This window comes from Babylonia areolata, chromosome 19 (genome assembly GCF_041734735.1).
Source record: "Babylonia areolata isolate BAREFJ2019XMU chromosome 19, ASM4173473v1, whole genome shotgun sequence".
Taxonomy (NCBI): domain Eukaryota; kingdom Metazoa; phylum Mollusca; class Gastropoda; order Neogastropoda; family Buccinidae; genus Babylonia; species Babylonia areolata.
Genome location: NC_134894.1, coordinates 42,277,222 through 42,297,221, shown reverse-complemented (window position 1 = coordinate 42,297,221; position 20,000 = coordinate 42,277,222). Strand labels below are relative to the sequence as shown.

At 41.7% G+C, this 20,000-nt stretch overlaps 1 long non-coding RNA gene across 2 annotated transcripts in view; it reads right to left on the bottom strand.

Moving 5' to 3' along the window:
- The window catches only part of LOC143293733 (uncharacterized), a 142,388-nt gene extending 128,951 nt beyond the window's left edge, over positions 1 to 13,437 (bottom strand). For both annotated transcript variants that reach the window (XR_013056799.1, XR_013056800.1), the window contains exon 1: positions 13,239 to 13,437. This is a non-coding gene — a long non-coding RNA (uncharacterized LOC143293733). The remainder of the gene's footprint in view (positions 1 to 13,238) is intronic.
- Positions 13,438 to 20,000: the final 6,563 nt, after the last annotated feature.

The window sequence follows — 20,000 nt, the reverse complement described above, 5'->3', positions numbered from 1 at the left end:
GATTATCTTACATATCTGGCTATTTGTGGCGTACATTAATGCAAACGGAAGCAACGGATTTTGAAATAGATGCCTTTTTTTCTTAAACCAGGATACACGCAAATCGATATCACACACACACACACACACACACACACATATATACACACACACACGCACGCACGCACGCACGCACGCACGCACACACACACACACACACAAGAGATGAGTAGCTTAGTTTTTAAACTGACCAAATGAATGCATATAAATATCGTGATACTTTCATTATCGTTATGAGTTATTCCTATAGTTTGCCAGGGTAAAAATAAATAAATAAGATTAGATTTTTTTTTTTTTAGATAAAAAAGACTGATCTGTTGTTCTACGTAATTTAAGAAGAAAAAAAAGAGCATCACGATCAGTTAAATTGTTCATTCATTCTTTCATTCATTCTTTCGTAAGTGCACTCATTCACCCATTGCTGTCCCTGTCCAGTTATTGACTTTCAACATCATTCATCATATCCATCCATCTATCCATCCATCCATCCACCAATCCACTCACAACTGATTCTGTCAGATTGTTGACTTAACACGCCTCATTTATTTAGTCATTCATTTATTCATGGCGTTCACCTGTTTCTTTCATTTATAGCTCTGTTCATTCATTCAAGCAATAGCCTCAAGCAGACTGCTGGCTTTTCATCCACCCACCCATACATCTCCACCCACCCGTCCAAATATGGATGGACACTGGGTGTGAACGGGTATTTTAACTCACTCAGTACGGCCAGTCCTCTCTTCTCCTCTACACAGACCCCTCGGATGTGCAGTGGGTGTCTGAATGACCCAACCTTTAGCTTCTGTCGTCAGAACTGTGGTATTCTTTGTCAACATTCACCTCTTCAGTATAAGAGCGTTCCGCTTGCAATATTTTGATGATGGTAATTGGGGTGAAACGCTGTTAACGTCGTCTCTTTCGTCGTTCGTATGGAGAGAGTTAAATGGACGAGGACGAACAAAATGCTTATGGCGACTGGGGAACCTGGGGGAGAGGGGTGGGGAGGGAAGAGTTAGGTCGGAGGTGGAGTGGGAGTTGTGGACTGGTCAAATTTTGAGAAATAATAAACACCTTTTACTTTGTTTTTCAGTATTGATCAGCCTGGGTGATGTGTAGAGGAGTAGGCGGGCGTTGTCTACCCATTGCAACACACTTTGAAAAGAGAAGTAATCGTTCGTGACACCGACGATCACATCAACAAAAGCAGCCAGCAGCAACAACAACAACAACAACAACAACAACAACAATCAAAACAAGAATAACATCGTCATCATCATGGTCATCATCAACAATTGCAGCAGCAGCAGTGAAAGCAACCGTAAAAGCAGCTGCTACAACGGTAATGGCAGGCTTCTGCTTCCGATCCATATTGTCTCCCTTTTTTATGGGAAAGATATCACTCCCTCCTACACCTCCTGTTCACAAAAGTTGCAGAAGTGTTTGCGCAATGGTCATTGCAATCTGATGGCCTACGTGCGTACGTGCGTGCGTGCATGCTTGTGTGCGTTCATGGTCATTGCAATCTGATGGCCTACGTGCGTACGTGCGTGCGTGCATGCTTGTGTGCGTGAACGTAACCCACACACACACACACACACACACACACACACACACACATACATACATACATACACACACACGCACACACACACACACGTACGCGCGTGCGCGTAGCACTCACGCATGCGCGTGCACACATACACATAACACAAACATGCACGCAGCACTCACGAACGCGCGCCCGCGAGCGCGCACACACACACACACACACATACACACACACGCGCGCGCGCATTGTGTCTCTAAAACTATACGAAAACGAAAATTGTTTTTTTGAACTTGACTAATCGTGCCACAATTTCCTCTTCTATTTCACAACAAAGTTTGTACTATCTCGCAAATATCTCTTCGGAAACAAGTACCATGATGAGGTGGGTCTTTTTTTTGTTGTTGTTTTTGGTTTTGATTTGTTTTGTTTGTTTGTTTGTTTGTTTGTTTTGGGGGTTTGTTTTGTTGTTGTTTTTTCTTGGGGGAGGGGGGGTCATGGGGGGGGGGGGTTATTGTTTTGTTTAATTATCTATTTTCCGTTTGGCAGTCTGGAAGGCATAATAATGTTTCAAGCAGTCGAGAAGACATGGATTCATATCTTTTACATTCTCTAATGGGGTGTTATAAGCATTTGGTTTAGTGTATTTCGGGTTATCAGCTAAATAAACCTTACATCCTTTCCTAATTTCACTTTCAGGTTATCAGCTATGGAAACTTTACACGGCTTCCCAGGAAACGTAATGCCAGACTCTCACTTCTGTAATGGTCAGCATCCTTTTCGCCGACAGTTTTTCTTTGTTGTTGTTGTTGTTCTCATTGCTGTTGTGTTGTTGTAATATCCATAGGTGAGAGAAAACGCACCCTCGGACTGTCAAAAGCATTCTGCAATTGGCAGAATTCTTCAGCTTGCTTTCTTTGAATCGTGGACAGAATCATTTGTACAACTAAGAAAGGAGAGAGAAACATACTCGCACTACCATTCTCTCCAATATATGACAAATAAATTCTACTTTAATGCTTTTGGGTTGTGCTTCCAAGAATTGTTTGTATTTTGCTGGTGATTTAATCGATATGCAAAGAGGTCGAAGGGGTATTGACTACTTAGGAGTCTGTTTTAATCCGCTTTTAAGCCTGCAGTTTATGGTTTAGTTTACTGCCTACTTTACAGTTTAGCTGAAATGCAAACTCAGTCTGGTCCTTGGTTATAGCTTTTTGTAAAACAGTTTTCTTCACACATTGAACCCTTTTCTTTCACAGTATCTTTCCACGTTGGAGAGGAAGGCAACAGCAGCAGCAGCAGCAGCAGTGCCCAAAGAGCCTGGACACTTTCCCTGCCCTCACTGCGGACGCCCATGTAGATCCAAACTGGATCTCCATAGCCATGTGCCCAATTTACATCAAACAACAATGAGAAGCACATACACGTCATCGTCGGACACAAAGGAGATCCTCTTACAGTACCATTTCGTAGTACCTTTTCACTGTAACTTTTCACTTGCACTTCCTTATATATTAAGATGGTTGAAAAAGCTCAGAGGCGGAACTGACAGCTTGTTTGAAGAATCTTGTTAGGATGACTGGAACGACCATAAGGCAGACTTTTTTTTCTTATTTGCTTTCGTGTCATTTAGTTTACATCCTGTGACATTAAAGTAAGCAAACCTGTATGAATATCTTTGTTTCAACAAAATTTGCCATCCTAATCAACACATTTCTAATTTCGCACCAGATGCATACGCTTCGCCCAATCACGCTACACAATTTTACTCTGATATTTTCTTCAAAGAGTACGCATAAGTGCTGTTTGCAAAGACGTACATGTGCTTTCCATTTACCTGTCTCAAAGCGTTTCAAGCATTCTGTCCGGAAAGCCGATACATCAGTTTAAAGTGAAATTTATGTTCCTCTTTATCCACCTTTCACTCGTCCATTCCCGACGTACAGGCTGGGACTCGTTCCCCGGAGATAGAGGCGAGCGTCAGGTTCAGTTTCCACTGGGGGGGTTTTGATCTATTTATATGAGAGCCCAGGGCTCAATATTTCATTCTGCCACTGCGGCGGCTTTTTGCCTGCATCTGACAGCATCGTAAGAGCTTAAAGTTTTTTTCTTCTTCTCCTTCTTTTTCTTCTTCTTTAATTTTTCTCTCCCGCGCTGTAACGTAGATCTCAGAAAGGGACATTTGCAGCGACTCGTCCAGCAATGTTTACCTTTCGCAGCTGTGGGTAGTTTATTAATCAAATATTTATTCTTCACGTTTTCTCTTTATTTTCTGTGCTTTCTGTTGCTACAATCGTACCGCCTGAACTCAAACGAAGTTTGCGCGGGTTGTTTGTTTTTTTAACATTAGAACATTTATTTTTACATCGACAACAATCCCAAGGGCACATGTATTGTTAATATCCTTTTGGCATCGTTCAGTTTTGTTTCCTTGCCAGTAACAGTCGCCAGTTTGTTGCATCTTAAACATGTAATGAATATATATATATATATATATATATATATATATATGGGATAATACGAAAGACCACGTGTTTTGGCAAACATGTGCATTGATCAAGTTCGTCTGTCCATTTGGGTGTGTAACGTCTCCTTGTAAAACGGTTCCAGGTGCAGAATACTGTGTGTGTGGTGAATACACAAAGACCATGTAGCACCGTCTGTGGGTCCATGGTGTGGCCAGCGGTAGGTTTTACCATTCTGAGCTGTTTGCAAGAAACCTCCCGCTTCGTGTTCTTTGGACCTGTTAATAAATTTACCGTGTTCACATCTCTACCAGGTTACTATTTTTGGTTGTTGTTTTTTTCCATTTTAGACATTTCACTCGTCTGTCGTTGTTGCAGTTGTTGCTTGACTAATTGTGAAGGATCCTTTTATTGTGGTAACTTAAGTTCTAGCCTTTTAATTTTTAGCAACTATTTTGCGACCATGGGTGTGATTCTGTCAGTGTGGCTACATCAACTGGTCCGGTGACTTGCCCGCATTTACCGTTTGGTGATTTTACATAGTAGTGATCGCGATCGTGTTTCTGCACCTGAAGGTTCTACGAGTCTTTATGCAACATCTGTTCGACGTTGTATTCACCTTTACTTCTTTCTCCTTCTTTTCGTCAGCCTTGACATTTTCCCCTTGCGCGTAAAAGATGCATGTAGGTATCCCGTGTTTCAATGCCCCATGTAGGTACATGGAATAACCTTCTTGCCTGGCCTGGCCTTGGCCTCTTTCGTAAGGATTCTGTAAGAATTTCTTCGATTTCGTTGACTGAATTTTGCTGACAGTCAACATAGATTCAGTGTTGGCTAGTGTCATGTTCGGTTCAGTTCTACGCAGCAAGTATATCACAGGATATTCTTTTGACGTTGGTTTGCGATGCTTTCATTCGTGTTTGGGTCTTCACTGTTTTCTTTGTACAGTCTGAGGATAATGCATACGATTGTGTTTATTGGAGCGTCATTATATGTACCAAGAGCAAAAGATTTTTTCCCCAGCTGTTTTTTTGTTTTTTGCTTGTTTTTGTTTTTTTGTTGTTATTTTGTTGTTGTTGTTGTTGTTTTTGTTGTTGTTGTTTTTCTGAAAAGAGGTGTTTTGAACAAGTCCGCTACTGACTTACGTCAATCCAAAGGTTATCGTAAGAAGCATTTTCAGTTCACTCTGATTCATGAGCTCCTGCTTCATTCTCCACGCTTGGTGTTTCATTTTATGGGGCAAGATTTCAGATTTTTTCAGGATTTACTGGTGGGATTTTGAGCTCACAGTCTGATAGCATTGTGTCTTTTAAATTTTAGGATGTACTTTGTCATATTGATTTGCTTGTGTAACGGATTCTTATCTTCGTGAAAGGTTTCTTTCGGACGTTTTTCTTCACAGTGATTTTGTTGTTTTTTTTCTGTTCTGGTTACCAGCAAAATAACAGTTTCTAATAAACATTACTCTTGCGTGTCATAGACAGGTTTTAGATTGTGTGAACTAAACAAAATATGTTGTTTATTTTAACCATCCGCTTTTTGTCAAAAATGACAAGAAAGGACAAAACTAAATATCGCTACGTCTCCTCCTCCGACTAGAACTATTTCTAGAAATACTCTTTCTGCATTTGTTGTTGTTGTTGTTGCTGCTGCTGTTGCTGCTGTTGTTGTTGTTAATGTTGCTGCTGCTGCCGCTGCTGCGGTTGCTATTATTACTGCTGCTAATGCTACTACTACTACTACTACTACTACGTCAAATAATAGCAATGGAACGTTTATTTAGTTCAATACTCTAGTATTTGTGCATTTCGAGAAGAGACTATAACGATGCATTGGCACATTGCAAAATACATTCACACAGACAAGACACACACAGAGATACATACAGACACACACACGCATAGACAGACGGAGAGAGACAGGCAGACACACAGACACACATACAGACACACGCACACACACACTCGCATATAAAAATATATAGAAAAAAATGCACAAACATACATATATCACCGGCGGCAGAGGATTCTTTTCAATTCAAAACATTCCGGCTCCTGGTGAATCATTACTTCTCTCTCTCTCTCTCTCTCTCTCTCTCTCTCTCTCTCTGTTTATCCGGTATTATTGGTGTTTCTTCACTGTCTTTTTATTCGTCCTTGGTGGCCAGTGGGTGTCCCTTTCAATACTTGCTGCTTCGGAAAATATATCTTTTTTCTCCGCTACATCTCTCCAGTGTCTGATGTGTTTTCGTAATGTTTTTACACAGTGCTTATATGTTGTTCTTTCATTTCTGGGAATGCTTCCGATGGAATTAAGCCGTTTTTCGTTTTGTGTGTGCTGTCTGTCGCGTCATCAGTTCGACTCGCAATGGAGATTTTTTTTTGTTTTTTTGTTTTGTTTAATGTGCACCAGACAGGTTTGGGTGCCATACATAATGTAAAAATGAAATAGGATTATGACATATCTTAGATACACACACACACACACACACACACACACACACACACACACAACACACACAGAGAGAGAGGGAAAGAAAGAAAGAAAGAGTTAGACAGATAATTAGACATATATATATAGATATTCCAATCCACAAATCAAACTCATGTGAGCACATTTTATGTAGTCCTCTCTCTCTCTCTCTCTCTCTCTCTCTCTCTCTCTCCCTCTTGGTTTTCTACTTTTCTTTCTTATATGTTTTCTATGTGTAACTGTAGACCCGAATGGTATTATTATGTGACCAAGCGCTTTGCTTGCTTCGAAACTTGCCTCACGCACAAGCTGTATAAGCAGACGACGTCAGTTTTCACAACTAACAGCTGAACTTCAACAGCCCACGCAGATTATGTGTGACGTCTTCCCCGCGGTTTGAACGCAAAGCCGCTTACGTCATTCTGTCCTTGCCACACACTCACTGTTCAACCAGTGTCACGGTACGTCGTTGGCTGAGCGGAAACTTGTGTTTCTGCTCCACCATATTTAATTAATAACTCTTTTGTCAGATCAGTAAACTACAACTATTATATACTGGCAGAATCATTGCAATTCCATCTTTAAATCTATTCCATTTATGTTTGCCTACATTAAAATGATTTAACGCAGTTTGTAATTTTCAGTGACAAGCTCGTTAAAACTGACCCTGTTCAGGTGACTTAAATTAAGATTATAAATTTAGCGTAAATAATCAACACTTCATTTTATACTCATTAGAAAGTAGGCGTTGAGCTCTTTCTTTTGCAATTTATCTGACATAAATTGGTTTGGCTACAATTATATAAAGGGAACAGTACAAAAGAATTACTGATGATTTACTGAATTAATGGATAGAAAAGATCCACGCACTGGTCCAGGGACATATAGCAGGCCAGTCACAAAAGGGTTTCTCTATTGTTTTATTTGCAATAGTTATGAGAAGAAGAGAATGAGAATAACAGAAGATATGAGAAGACAATGCCTGGATAGACATAAACATGAACATGTCAGGAATGCAAGTGGATAGAAAGCAAATATATACATATTACATGGAAAGACTACCACTCGGTTTGGGATAAGCAACAACATAAGATAACGCATATGTGTGAAGACCAAACACTGACTTCAAATGACATTTCTAATAAATTGAAACAGTTTTAGATAAAGTGGTTAAAGCTAAGCTGATTTAGTGAAAGTACACTGACAGTATAGATTTAAGTAAAGATCATACTAAGTCAAAGTGACTCAAATGAATTAGTTATTACGTAGCACTATACCAGAGTAAGCTGTATTGGAGAGAGCATAATTGCTGAATTACAACTAACAGATTGTGATACATATCAGGTGGTTTTAACCAATAACTGATATTAATCCAACACTATCTTGAAATCACCGCAACAGAATACTACACACATTATAGAGTACTGACTAAGCACACAGCAGCAATACAACTGATATCAGCATGTGAAATAGTACACGAATAATAAGCAATAGAATAATTGGCTTTGATAAAATACTGGCAAACTGAGAAACCAAATAGTAAGTCAGTGCTCAATACAACGATTTGAAAACTATCATGGCTTAACCATTAAGTGGTGAATGAACTTACACAAGTAATCCATTGCATCAAAGCAAAATATCAACATAGCTAAGCTTGTGCTCAACATTTAAATCTCCTCCACCAAAGTGGGATAAGTAACCTAAACTTAATCAGTGACAGCAAATAAGAAAGAACACGTCATTCACTAGAACATTCTTGAACAAACTATTGGTGTCCAGAGACTTCACCAACTGTGATGTTGAAAAGAATGAAATGGAATACTGCTACAAGCATATGACACATGGCGCTTATTTAGATCAATCATAGCCCAGCTGTGACTACATGTCTAAGCAATAACTGAACAAAGCAATATCAACATACCCATTATGAACACAAGTACTGTGTCGAAGAATACAATTTACAAATCATCAGCACATTTTACACACAGTACTTACAATGATACGGCGATGACACTGGCCATTGCAGCAACACACACTCTGTGTACGACACAGCAAAAGAGAGAGAGAGAGGGAGAGAGCAGGCTCTAGCCAGTGACTGGCAAGTGGAAAGTGACCAGTGATCACCCACTCCATCTATTTCTTCAAGTCATCCAAACTGCAAAGGTGCTCGCATGTGCTGCGAAGCAAATCGGCCCCAGTCAGGCTAAATTTGATTAGAACTGTGTTTGTTACAAGGTGTTCAGTGATGGATTTCTAAATGATTCCTGAATCAATTTACGTTGGATTGGTTGCAAAAGAAACAGTTCAACACCAACTTTATAATGAGTATAAAAAGAAATGTTGATTATTTAAAATGAATTCATAATCTTAATTCAAGTCACCTGAACAGTGTCAGTTTTAGCAAGCTTGTCGCTGAAAATTACAACTGTGTTAAATCAGTTTAATATATGCAAACACTAATGGCATAGACTTAATAATGGAATTGTGACGATTCTACCAGTATATGATACTTGTAATTTACTGATCCGACAAAAAGATATATTTAATTAAATACAGCATCTCAGAAACAGTTTTCAACTCAACAAAAGCTTTCAAGCAATGCTAGGTGGTGAGTGATTCTCGTTAAGTGTCGACAGTGAAAATTGGCTTTGTACCCTCTAAATGCCTGAGCTTTTCTCATCCAAACACAGTAAAAGTGGTGGTTTTAGTCATGTACAGATTTGTAGACTGTAGCAGTAAGTGTGACAAAGGATTAAACTGAAATCAAATATGCTTCTAACTGATTAAAGTGTGTGTGTAAGCACAACAGATATGGTCTGACAGTAATCGATACATTGACTTGAATTAATACATGGTTGGAGCAGTTTAGAATGAGCACCAATTATTCAAATTTGGAATGGTGCCATGCCTTATGCCTGAGTCACTGAAAACCAGCGTGTTAGTTGCAAAAAAGGTGTCTGCTATACGGCTCTTGAGTGAACAATTTTTGAAGCCAGCTGAGTGCTTGGTTACATCTGGCTGTGTGGAAAAAAAACAACATGTGTGCCTGATTTATCATCCTCAGAAAATAACAATGATTAATTCTCTCTCTCTCTCTCTCTCTCTCTCTCTCTCTCTCTCTCTCTCTCTCTCTTTCTCCCCACCGCCCCCTCTCTCTCTTGCTCTCTCAACCTTATTCCCTCATCTCACCCTCTCTTTCACACTCTCTCTCTCTCTCTCTCTCTCTCTCTCTCCCTCTTTCTCCCCACATCTCTCTTCGTGGCCTGATCCAGTTCTACTTGGGTTGATGTGTTCGCTGCTGTGCCTCGCCTTGCCAGCTGGACCACTTGCCAGTGACAATTTCGATATTGACAATAATGATTGTGTCATATGATTGTACATTCAAAACAAAACAAAGCATTGCCATGGTCTCCATGTCTGTGACATCGCGTCACGCTTACTGATGTTTGTCGTGCCGCATTGCTGAATGGGCTGAACAGCTTAATAGCAATAAAATTCGTTCGTTCGTTCGTTCGTTCGTTCTCCCCACATCTCTCTCTCTCTCTCTCTCTCTCTCTCTCTTTCAGTGACTCTGTCCGTCTGTCTGTCTGTCTATATATATCTCTCTCTCTTTCTGTGACTGTCTGTCTGTCTGCCTCTCTCTCTCTCTCTTGTGACTGTCTGTCTGTCTGTCTGTCTGCCTCTCTCTCTCTCTCTCTCTCTCTCTCTCTCTCTCTCTCCTCATTTTCGTTCCCTTTTCTTTCCTTCTTTTTTTCGTTTTTTTTGTTTGATTTCGAAGGTTGGATAAAAAAAAAAAAAGACATGTATGTTTGATTTATCACCCTCAGAAAATAAGAATGATTCTTTTATTCATCCTTTCTTTCTTTCTACCGCCCTCTCTCTCTCTCTCTCTCTCTCTCTCTCTCTCTCTCTCTCAATCTCTCTCTCTCTTCGCCCTTCTCTCTCTGTCTCTCTCTCTCTCTTTCTTCCTCTTTCTCTACCCCATCCCCTCTCCCCCACCTTTCGTCTCTCTCACCCTTCTCTGTCTCTCTCTCTCTGACGATGGACGGGCCAGAATCTATGTGACCACGGATAGCCATACTCGGCATGGTTATTTCCGGAACATGCGCATTTCACAGATCCTGCATGTTCTGGGCGGTAGGTGAAATGGAATTACCCATTTGGGGGGGTGCGGGATCGCAGCTTATTGATTTAGGACAGCGTTTCAAATGGATGCAAAATGTATTTTATTTCAACCTCAAAGTGAGCATGCTCGCAGTCTGCATTGATTCACACTCTGAGGCTTTGCTTGTATGCGTGTGGGGGCTTGGGGGGAGGGGGGGGGCGGGCAAGGGGAGTGAAGGGAGATGAAGCGCTTGCGTGCGTCCGTGCGTGCGAGTGTGTATGTGAACTGGTCTTTGATTAAACGTCTGTTAACGTGCGTGGTTTTATATAATTGCATTTGAAGAAGGAAAAGAGAATGGCGTTATCATCAACTGGCCAGCCCTGGCTGTAACACGGAGAATCCTGGGTGTATCACCAAGAACACGAAAATCTCACTAAAAGTATATATATCTAATTTTTTTTTTTTTTTTTTTTTTTTAACTCAGCAAACAACAATCCAGCAATTAAACAAGCGATGAGACGACTAAATAAACACACACACACACACACACACACACACACACACACACACATACACGCAGAGAGAGAGAGAGAGAGGGGGGGGGGGGGACTGACGAAGACTGGAATAAATGATAAATAAATGAATAAATAAATAAATAAATAAAGTAACACACATCCTAGGCCCACAATGGGGGAGACAGACAGCCAGCCAGAGAAAAGACAGACAGAGATAGACAGACAACATAAAAAGACACAGAGAAGAGACACATAGAGAAAGACAAAGAGAAAGAAAGGGGAAAAGAGCATTAAACCCATTACGAGGAGACCATCTGTCATACAATTGATTTAAAAAGAAAAAAAAAAGCATTAGATTTGACAAGGCAGAAAAAAAACGGAACAGGAAATGATTTCCTTTCTTTCTTTCTCTCTGTTTTCTTTCTTCCTTCCTTTCCTTTGTTCTTTCTTTTTCACTTTTCTTCTTTCTGTTTTCTTTCTTCCTTCCTTCCTTCCTTTCCTTTGTCCTTTCTTTTTGACTTTCTTTCTTTCTGTTTTTTTCTTCCTTCCTTCCTTCCCTTTCCTTTGTTCTTTCTTTTTGACTTTCTTTCTCTCTGTTTTCTTTCTTCCATTCTTCCTTCCTTTCCTTTGTTCTTTCTTTTTTGTGTTTCTTTTTTTCTATGTTTTCTTTCTTCCTTTCTTCCTTCCCTTCCCTTTGTTCTTTCTGTTTGGCTTTCTTTCTTTCGGTCTGTCTTTCTCCGATTCTTCCTTCCTTTCCTTTGTTCTATCTTTTTGGCTTTCTTTCTTTCGGTCTTCCTTCCTTTCCTTTGTTCTTTCTTTTTGTCCTTCTTCCTTTCTGTTTTCTTTCTTCCTTTCTTCCTTCATTCCCTTTGTTCTTTCTTTTTGACTTACTTTCTTTCTGTTTTCTTTCTTCCATTCTTTCATCCCTTCCTTTGTTCTTTCTTCTTTTTTCTGTTTTCTTTCTTCCATTCTTCCTTCCCTTCCTTTGTTCTTTCTCTCTGTCTGTATTCTTTCTTCCATTCTTCCAAGTTTCCTTTCCATTGTTCTTTCTTTTTGGCTTTCTTTTTTTCGGTCTGTCTTTCTCCCATTCTTCCTTCCTTTCCTTTGTTCTTTCTTTTTGACTTTCTTTCTTTCTGTTTATTTCCTTCCATTCTTCCTTCCTTTCCATCGTTCTTTCTTTTTGACTTTCTTTCTTTCTGTTTTCTTTCTTCCATTCTTCCTTCCTTTTCCTTTGTTCTTTCTTTTTGTCTTTCTTTCTTTCTGTCTGTCTTTCTTTCTTTTCATTGTTTTTTTTCTGTTCACAACAGGACAGTGGTATCAAAACAACGAAGTGTACAGCCCACCCCTCTATCTTGTCCAACGAACATCCCCCACACATCTAACTACCTCGCCCCCTCTTTCCGCACCACAGAGAGAGAGAGAGAGAGAGAGAGAGGATTACATAGCTGGCTAAGTCCGGAGCACGTGAATGCAAATGGAAGCAACGGATTTTAAATAAATGCCTTTTTGTTCTTAAACCGGGATACACGGAAACTCGTACTCATCGTTCATAGTTCACCGTTGATTGTTTTGACACAGGAAGGGAAACAGGTGGGTGGGTGATAAGGGAGGGAGTGAGGGTGTTGGTGAGAGTAGATGGGGACTGTTTGCACAGTCAGGGTGACTAAAAACATGGATCTCTCTCTCTCTCTCTCTCTCTCTCTCTCTATATATATATATATATATATATATATATGTGTGTGTGTGTGTGTGTGTGTGTGTGTGTGTGTGTGTGTGTGAAAATCAAAACGATCAACAACAACAACAAAACAACAACAATAAGCAGAGGAAGAAGAAGAAGAAAGGAAATAAAGACACTAAAATAAACCACAAAACGCTCGCAATCAATCGGGTCACTGACATAATGCTGTACACAACAAAATCATTTAAAAAAAAAAAAATCATAGTTTTTAAAAACAAAAAAAACTGGGAAAAAAGAGAGAGAGAAAAAAAGAAATCCCCAAACCTGCACTCCACACACTCACACATAAAGAAAAATTAATACAACAACAACAACATCAACAGCACTTGACAATAAAAACGTGTATTGTATTTACCCCCAAGCCAACGGGATGTCACTTCTTTCTTTCGTCTTTCAAGTCATGAAAAGCTGGACTTGACATGTCTTTGGGAAAATAAATAAAAAGATAAAATAAACCAACCAACAACAACAACAACAAGAAATCAAACTCCGACGCCACCACCACCACCACCGCCACCACCGTGACCACCAACTTGTCTTTTACAAGCTCTCAACACCGGACCAAAGAGAAAAGACGTCCACGCGCGTTGACTGCTGAGCTGAAACTTGGGCGAAAAGAAACTTGTGTGTGTGTGTGTGTGTGGCACTGGCGAGAGGGACACAGGGAGACAGAGAGGGTGGGTGGGTGGAGTCGGTGGGAGGAAGAGGAGATGGAGAGGGTGGGTGGTGTAGGGTTGGAGTTGTGTAGCACAGAGAGAGAGAGAGAGAGAGAGAGAGAGAGAGAGAGACTTTTGACTTGCAGCACGCACGCATGCAGACACACAAACTACAACAAAAGCTAGGATGTGAGCCGCGTTGGCGTGTTGGCGGTTCGTGACTTGTGCTGTGCCCCACCCCCCACCCCTTCCCCCTCCACCCTCACCCCCCACTTCCCTCACCCACGCCTCCCACCCCCCTCTCTCACCAAGCCTCACTCAGCAGCAGCAGCAACAGGCGGCAGATGAGGAAGGAGGGGGTATGGTAGGTGGGTGGGGGGGGTGTAGAGGGGACTGAACTGACTGACTGACTGACTGACTAGGTAGAGAGAGAAGGAGAGGGAGAGGCGGAAGCAGCAGCACCAACAGCAGCAGCAGTAGCAGTAGCGGTGTTGGCGGCAGTAGCGTGTAGGCGACAGGGTTCAGCTCCACAGCGAACGAACAAACGGAGGACCGCCAAGTGTCCTGTTGCGGCAAAGTGGCGCCGCGCGTCACGCGTTCACTCACCGCTCTGGCTGGCTGACAGACCGCGTAGCCGTGGGTAGGCGACCAGTTGAGAAGCGTGGAGGGAGGTAGAAGGAGAGCGGAGGTGGGGGAGGGAGGAATCGGGGAGTGGGAGGAAGAGGGTAGTAGGGGTAGGGTTGCGAGGGAAGAGGGTGTATAGGAAACTTGTCGTCAACCACTCTGGAGTGATGGAAACGATGATGACGACAACGATGGTGATGATGTATTAATCGGAAGAGAGAGAGGGCGGGGTGTGTGTGTGTGTGTGGGGGGGGGTAACCGGGGGGAGAGGCAGTAGCTGCGAGAAGGACGGGGGGCCAGTGGGTGCAGGGGGTGCGTGGGGCCGGGTAGAGGGTAGGGTGGTTAGGGAGCGTGTCATCAACTCGCTTGCTGAGGCGATGGTGACGATGACGACAACGTTGACTTTCGAGAAGGACGGTGATCATGATGCTGCTGGTGGTGGTGATGACGATGATGAGGTACCAGTTTAAGTTTTAAGGAAGTGCCTAAGCTTGCAGTTGTGGTGGGAGCAGGGGGTAAAGGTGAGGGGGGCGAGGAGGCGGGGGTGGGTGGTGGGGAGTAGGAAACGTGTCGTCAACCAGTCTATTGGCATGATGGTAATGATGACGGGCAATGATGACTGACGACAACGAAGGTGATGATGTGATGATGTACCAGTTTTATAGTTTCAAGAAGACGTCAAAGCCAACGAACTGATCCAACCGAACTACTCTACATCGGGTAAAACGTCACAACAATAAACAAAACAAAAAAAAGCCTTGTATCAGCAGCAACAACAGTATCAGTAGCAGCAGCAGCAACGCTGGCGCCAGCAGCAGCAACAGCGGAAGTAGTAGTAGCAGTAGCAGTAGTAGTAGTAGTTACTTTGGAAGGAGGAGAAGGAGGAAGAAAAGGTGCAACAGTAGCAGCAGCGCCACACACACACACACGCACACACACACACACACACACACACACACACACACACACACACACACACACACACACACACACAATTACTGCTATCCAGTTTACTCCCTTACATGGGTTTAACAGACAAAAAGAACAACAACAACAACAACAACGACCACAACAACAACAATAGCAATATTGAGAACAAGGACCCAAAAATTAGTACAAGAAGAAGAAGAGCAAGAAAACCCAAGAAGAACAAGAAGAAGAAAACACCCACGACCACTTCCTTCTTTACTATACACTGTGCAATATACAAAGTTGGTCCCAGACTTGTTCTGTTTGGGTGAACTAAATGTCACACACCTGACGTAAGGGGACATTTCTCCACACCCTTGACAAACACACATTGAAGGGCACTGTCCATCATCTCTAATTGGCGCCACCCTTTTTACCCCCGTATGAACTTTTGCTTGCTTTCAGGGTTGCTATCAGGGATGAAACGAATCTGGATCACATAAACACGCGCACACACGCACGTACAAACGCACGTGTGCGCGCGCGCACACGCACACACACACACACACACACACACACACACACATCTCAACACACACACACACACACACACACACACACACACACACACAGAGCTGCGACTCAGTGTTTATGCATACACTCACTTTCTTTACAAACATAAGCCAAAACACCAGTGTTTTGTTTCTTGTTTCCATTACCTTTGTGGGGAATGTATGTTCTCATTCACTTCCATTTTAATTCTCCGTTCTTTCTATTTTAATAATGTTTATATTCCTAGGAGAAGAAAAAGAAGAAGAAGAAGAGCAACAACAACACAATAGAAGAAGGAGAGCAATAACAACACAACAGAGGGAGAGCAACAACAACATAATAGAATAATATTAAGAAGAAGAAGAAGAAGATACACACTGGAGGAACACATGAGTTAAAATATATATATGATAGTCAGTCGTGTCCGACTATGACCATCAGAACAGCAGAGGAGGCAACTGCCGTTCCGACTATTTGGGCTAGAATTTGATTATAGTGGAGAATGTCTTGCCCAAGTACATCCCCATTCTCTCGGTCAAGAGGGTTTTTGGACAGTCGGCGTTGGGATGGTTCCCAAAGGTCAACTAGCCCACAAGGCTGCAGCACTAAAAGCCAGTGCAATTTTCTCCTAGTTTGAGAGTCATAGTCCTTCACAAAAGACTGAGCTGTAAATTGTTTCCCACTGACTGTAGAAACCATTGATAATACAGCTCTCACTTTGCTGTTAACTTAGGTCAATACAGCAAGAGAAATAACATGTCTAATAACCAACGTCTGTGGTCTTGCTTGGGGTTGACAGTAGTCTGAACTCTGATAGACATTTTTTTAGCCCACTGGAGAAATCAGCCACAGAGAGCTGAGTACAAACGGGTCTGTACCATTGATCAGTTCCATTTGATGCTGTGTGTGCTGTGGTCATGGGTTCTGTCCCATGGCAAGGAAATGAGGGATGACGGAAATTTAAAACCAGTCATGGCGTACATTGATCTGTCTGCCTGTCTGTCTCTATGTCTGTCCGTATCTATGTATGTCTGTCTCTCTGTCAGTCCTTAGTTGTCTCTACGGCTCTCAATCTGTCTCTCTGTCTCTATTTCACTGTGCTTGTATTTAAGACTGTGTGCCTGTCTGTCTCTGACTGTCTTTAAGCCTATGTCTCTGATTCTCTGGCTCCCTGACTCTGTAATGTCTCTGAGGCTGTCTATAAGCATGTCTGTATGCCAGTTTCTGATTGTCTCTAAGTCTGTCTCTCTGTCTCTGTCCATTCATCTCTCTGTGCCTGTCTCTGCTTGTCTCTAAGACTGTCCACCTACCTGTTTGTCTTTGTCTGTCTGTATGTCTCTCTGTCTCTGTTTCTATCTTTCTGTGCATCACACAAACGCGTGCACACACACACACACACACACACACACACACACACACATATGGAAGACGAGAGAGTCAGAATGTAGAAACCAGGAATAAAATGTCTGATAACGCTCCTTGATCGTGCTCGAAGTTCACCGTGGTGTGAATTCTGACAGACTTTGTTGTTGTTTTTTTCTTTCTTTTTTTTTTAGACCCCACTTGAGAAATCAGCCACAGAGAGCTGAGTTCAAACGGGTCTGCACCATTGATCGGTTCCATCTGATGCTGTGTGTGCTGTGGTCATAGATTCTGTTTCATGGCTTAGAAGCGAGCGATGATGGAAATTTGAAACCAGTCATGATGGGCATTTGCTCTGTATGCCTGTCTATCTGTCTGTTTGTTTGTGTCTGTCTGTACTTCTGCGAGATGAAACACACACACACACACACACACACACACACACACACACACACACATGGAAAGACGACAGTGATTTGTCCAATTTGATGTTTTCTGTCCTGTGGCCATGGGTTCTGCATGTCTCATGGCTTAGAAGTGTGTGTGTGTGTAAACATACATCTCTCTCTCTCTCTTTCTCTCTTTCTCTCTCCCTCTCTCTCTCTTATTTCTCCTTTTTCTTTTGTAGCCAAGCCCTTTAGCTTCATCCTGCTTCAGACAGCGCTCTTAGGCTTCAGATAATGCTTCACGGACAAACAGAATATCAGACGACGTCAGTTTTCGCAACTAACCTGCTGGACTTCAACAGCCTGCACAGATTATGTGTGACGCCTTCCCCGTGGTTTGAACGCAAAGCCGCTTACGTCATTCTGTCCTTCTCGCCACACACTTGCTGTTCCACCAGTGTCACGGTGCGTCATTGGCTGAGCGGAAACTTGTGTTTCTGCTCCACCTTAAATAATTAATATCTCTTTTGTCGGATCAGTAAACTACAAGTATCATATACTGGCAGAATCGTCGCAATTCCATCTTTAAGTCTATTCCATTTGTGCTTGCCTACGTTAAACTGATTTAACGCAATTTGTAGTTTTCAGTGATGAGCTTGTTAAAACTGACCCTGTTCAGGTGACTTAAATTAAGATAACAAATTCATCGTAAATAGTCAACACTTCATTTTATACTCATTAGAAAGTAGGCGTTGAGCTCTTTCTTTTGCAACTTATCCGACGTAAATCGGTTCAGGAATCATTTAGAAATCTATCACTGAACACCTTGTAAGAAACACAGTTGTTGACAGATTTGGCCAGATTAGTGCCGATCTGCTTTGCAGCACACGTGACTGTCTTTGCAGTCCGCTGAACTTGCATAAATTGGCACAGTGAGTGATGAGTGGTCATTTCATACCTGGTCAGTCATCTGACCAGAGCTGCTCTCTCTCTCTCTCTTGCTGCGTCACGGGCCTTGTGGGTGTGTGTCGTGTGTGTTGTCACAATGGCTGACATCTCGCTACGTATCGCTGTAAGTTAATTGTAATTTAGTTATCATGCCCTTTCCTATACGGCTTACTCCAGTATAGTGCTACATGATCAACTGATTCATTTGAGTCACTTTGACACAGTATAAGCTTTACCTAATCTATACTCTCAGTGTACTTTCACTAAATCAGCATAGCTTCAATCACTTTAACTGCATTATTTAAATGTATTAGAAGTTTCATTTGATGTCAGTGTTTGGTCTTCACACATATGCATTACCAAGTGGTAGTCTTTCCATGTAATATGTATACATGTGCTTTATTATTCCCTTGTGCCGACATGTTGTGCTAATGACATTTGTTTGTGTCATTCCAGACACTGTCTTCTCTTATGTCTTCTCTTCTTATATCTTCTTCTTAGCTTTTTTTCTCTACACAACTATTGTAAATAAAACAATAGAAAAACCCATTTGTGACCGGCCTCTATATGTTCCTGGCCTGTGCGCGGGAATTCTTGTTTATCCTTTAATACAGTAAATCATCATATTTAGTTTAAGTCTTTTGTACCGTACCCTTGAATAACCACTCGGTTCACGGCTACACTTTGTTTATCATGTCTTTTTTCTTTCTTATCATGCACCCCTTCCACTCACACACTCCTCATTTAATCGTTCTACCATTTCCATTTACCTATTATTTTCTACTCTCAAAAGAACTGTACAGTTCTTCACGTTAAAAAAGAAAAGAAAGGGTTGACCACAACTTGAAAAAAAAAGAAACAAAACAAATTCAGTGCAGTACAGTGGGCGTCAGTCCAGAGGTATTTCATTACGGAATGACCGAAGCGAACTCAAACTTGAACTGAAACAAATGTCTGCTGAAATCGAAAACTGCATTCCAAAATAGATAAAAGAGACACTGCCGACAGTCCTTATTCATTCTCTCTTCCGTAGGTTAGAAGGAACTGCAGGCAAACACCCAAACTTAGAACAAAGAGAACATGATCCAAGCAGCTTTGTTCTCTTTCTTTCTGTCTTTGTTCTCCTATTCTAGCTCCAAGTTGCCTGGGAAGAGGTCGTTCTTAAGATGTCCGTTCGTTTTGCCAGTAAAGCAAATTTAGTGGGTTGATTTTTTTTTTTTTTAACATACATCTTTGTCTCTTCTGTTTCTATGTTTTTGTGTCTCCCTGTCTTTGCATCTTTGTCCATCTCTCTGTCTGTCTGTCTGTCTGTCTGTCTGTCTCTCTCTCTCTCTCTCTCTCTCTCTCTCTCTCTCTCTCTCTGTGACTAACTCATTTTCGCTCGTTGACTTGCTCGCTCTCCCTTCACATTTCAATTTTTCCACCGACAATAAATAAATAGATGAACAAATAAACAATCGTGGTCATAGATAAAGAACATGATAGTGTTTTCAAAGTCGAAAATGGCCAGCACGGCTGACTGAACTGTGATCAAATTAATAAACAAGTATCCAACCACAGGACATAATTATTTGGCAAAGAATATTCCATCCTTCCCCATGTCCCTCAACAAACCCGCGCCGCGAAGTGCTTATCACAGACACATGGAAAAATCATAAGTCCATTGTCTCAACCAGGAAG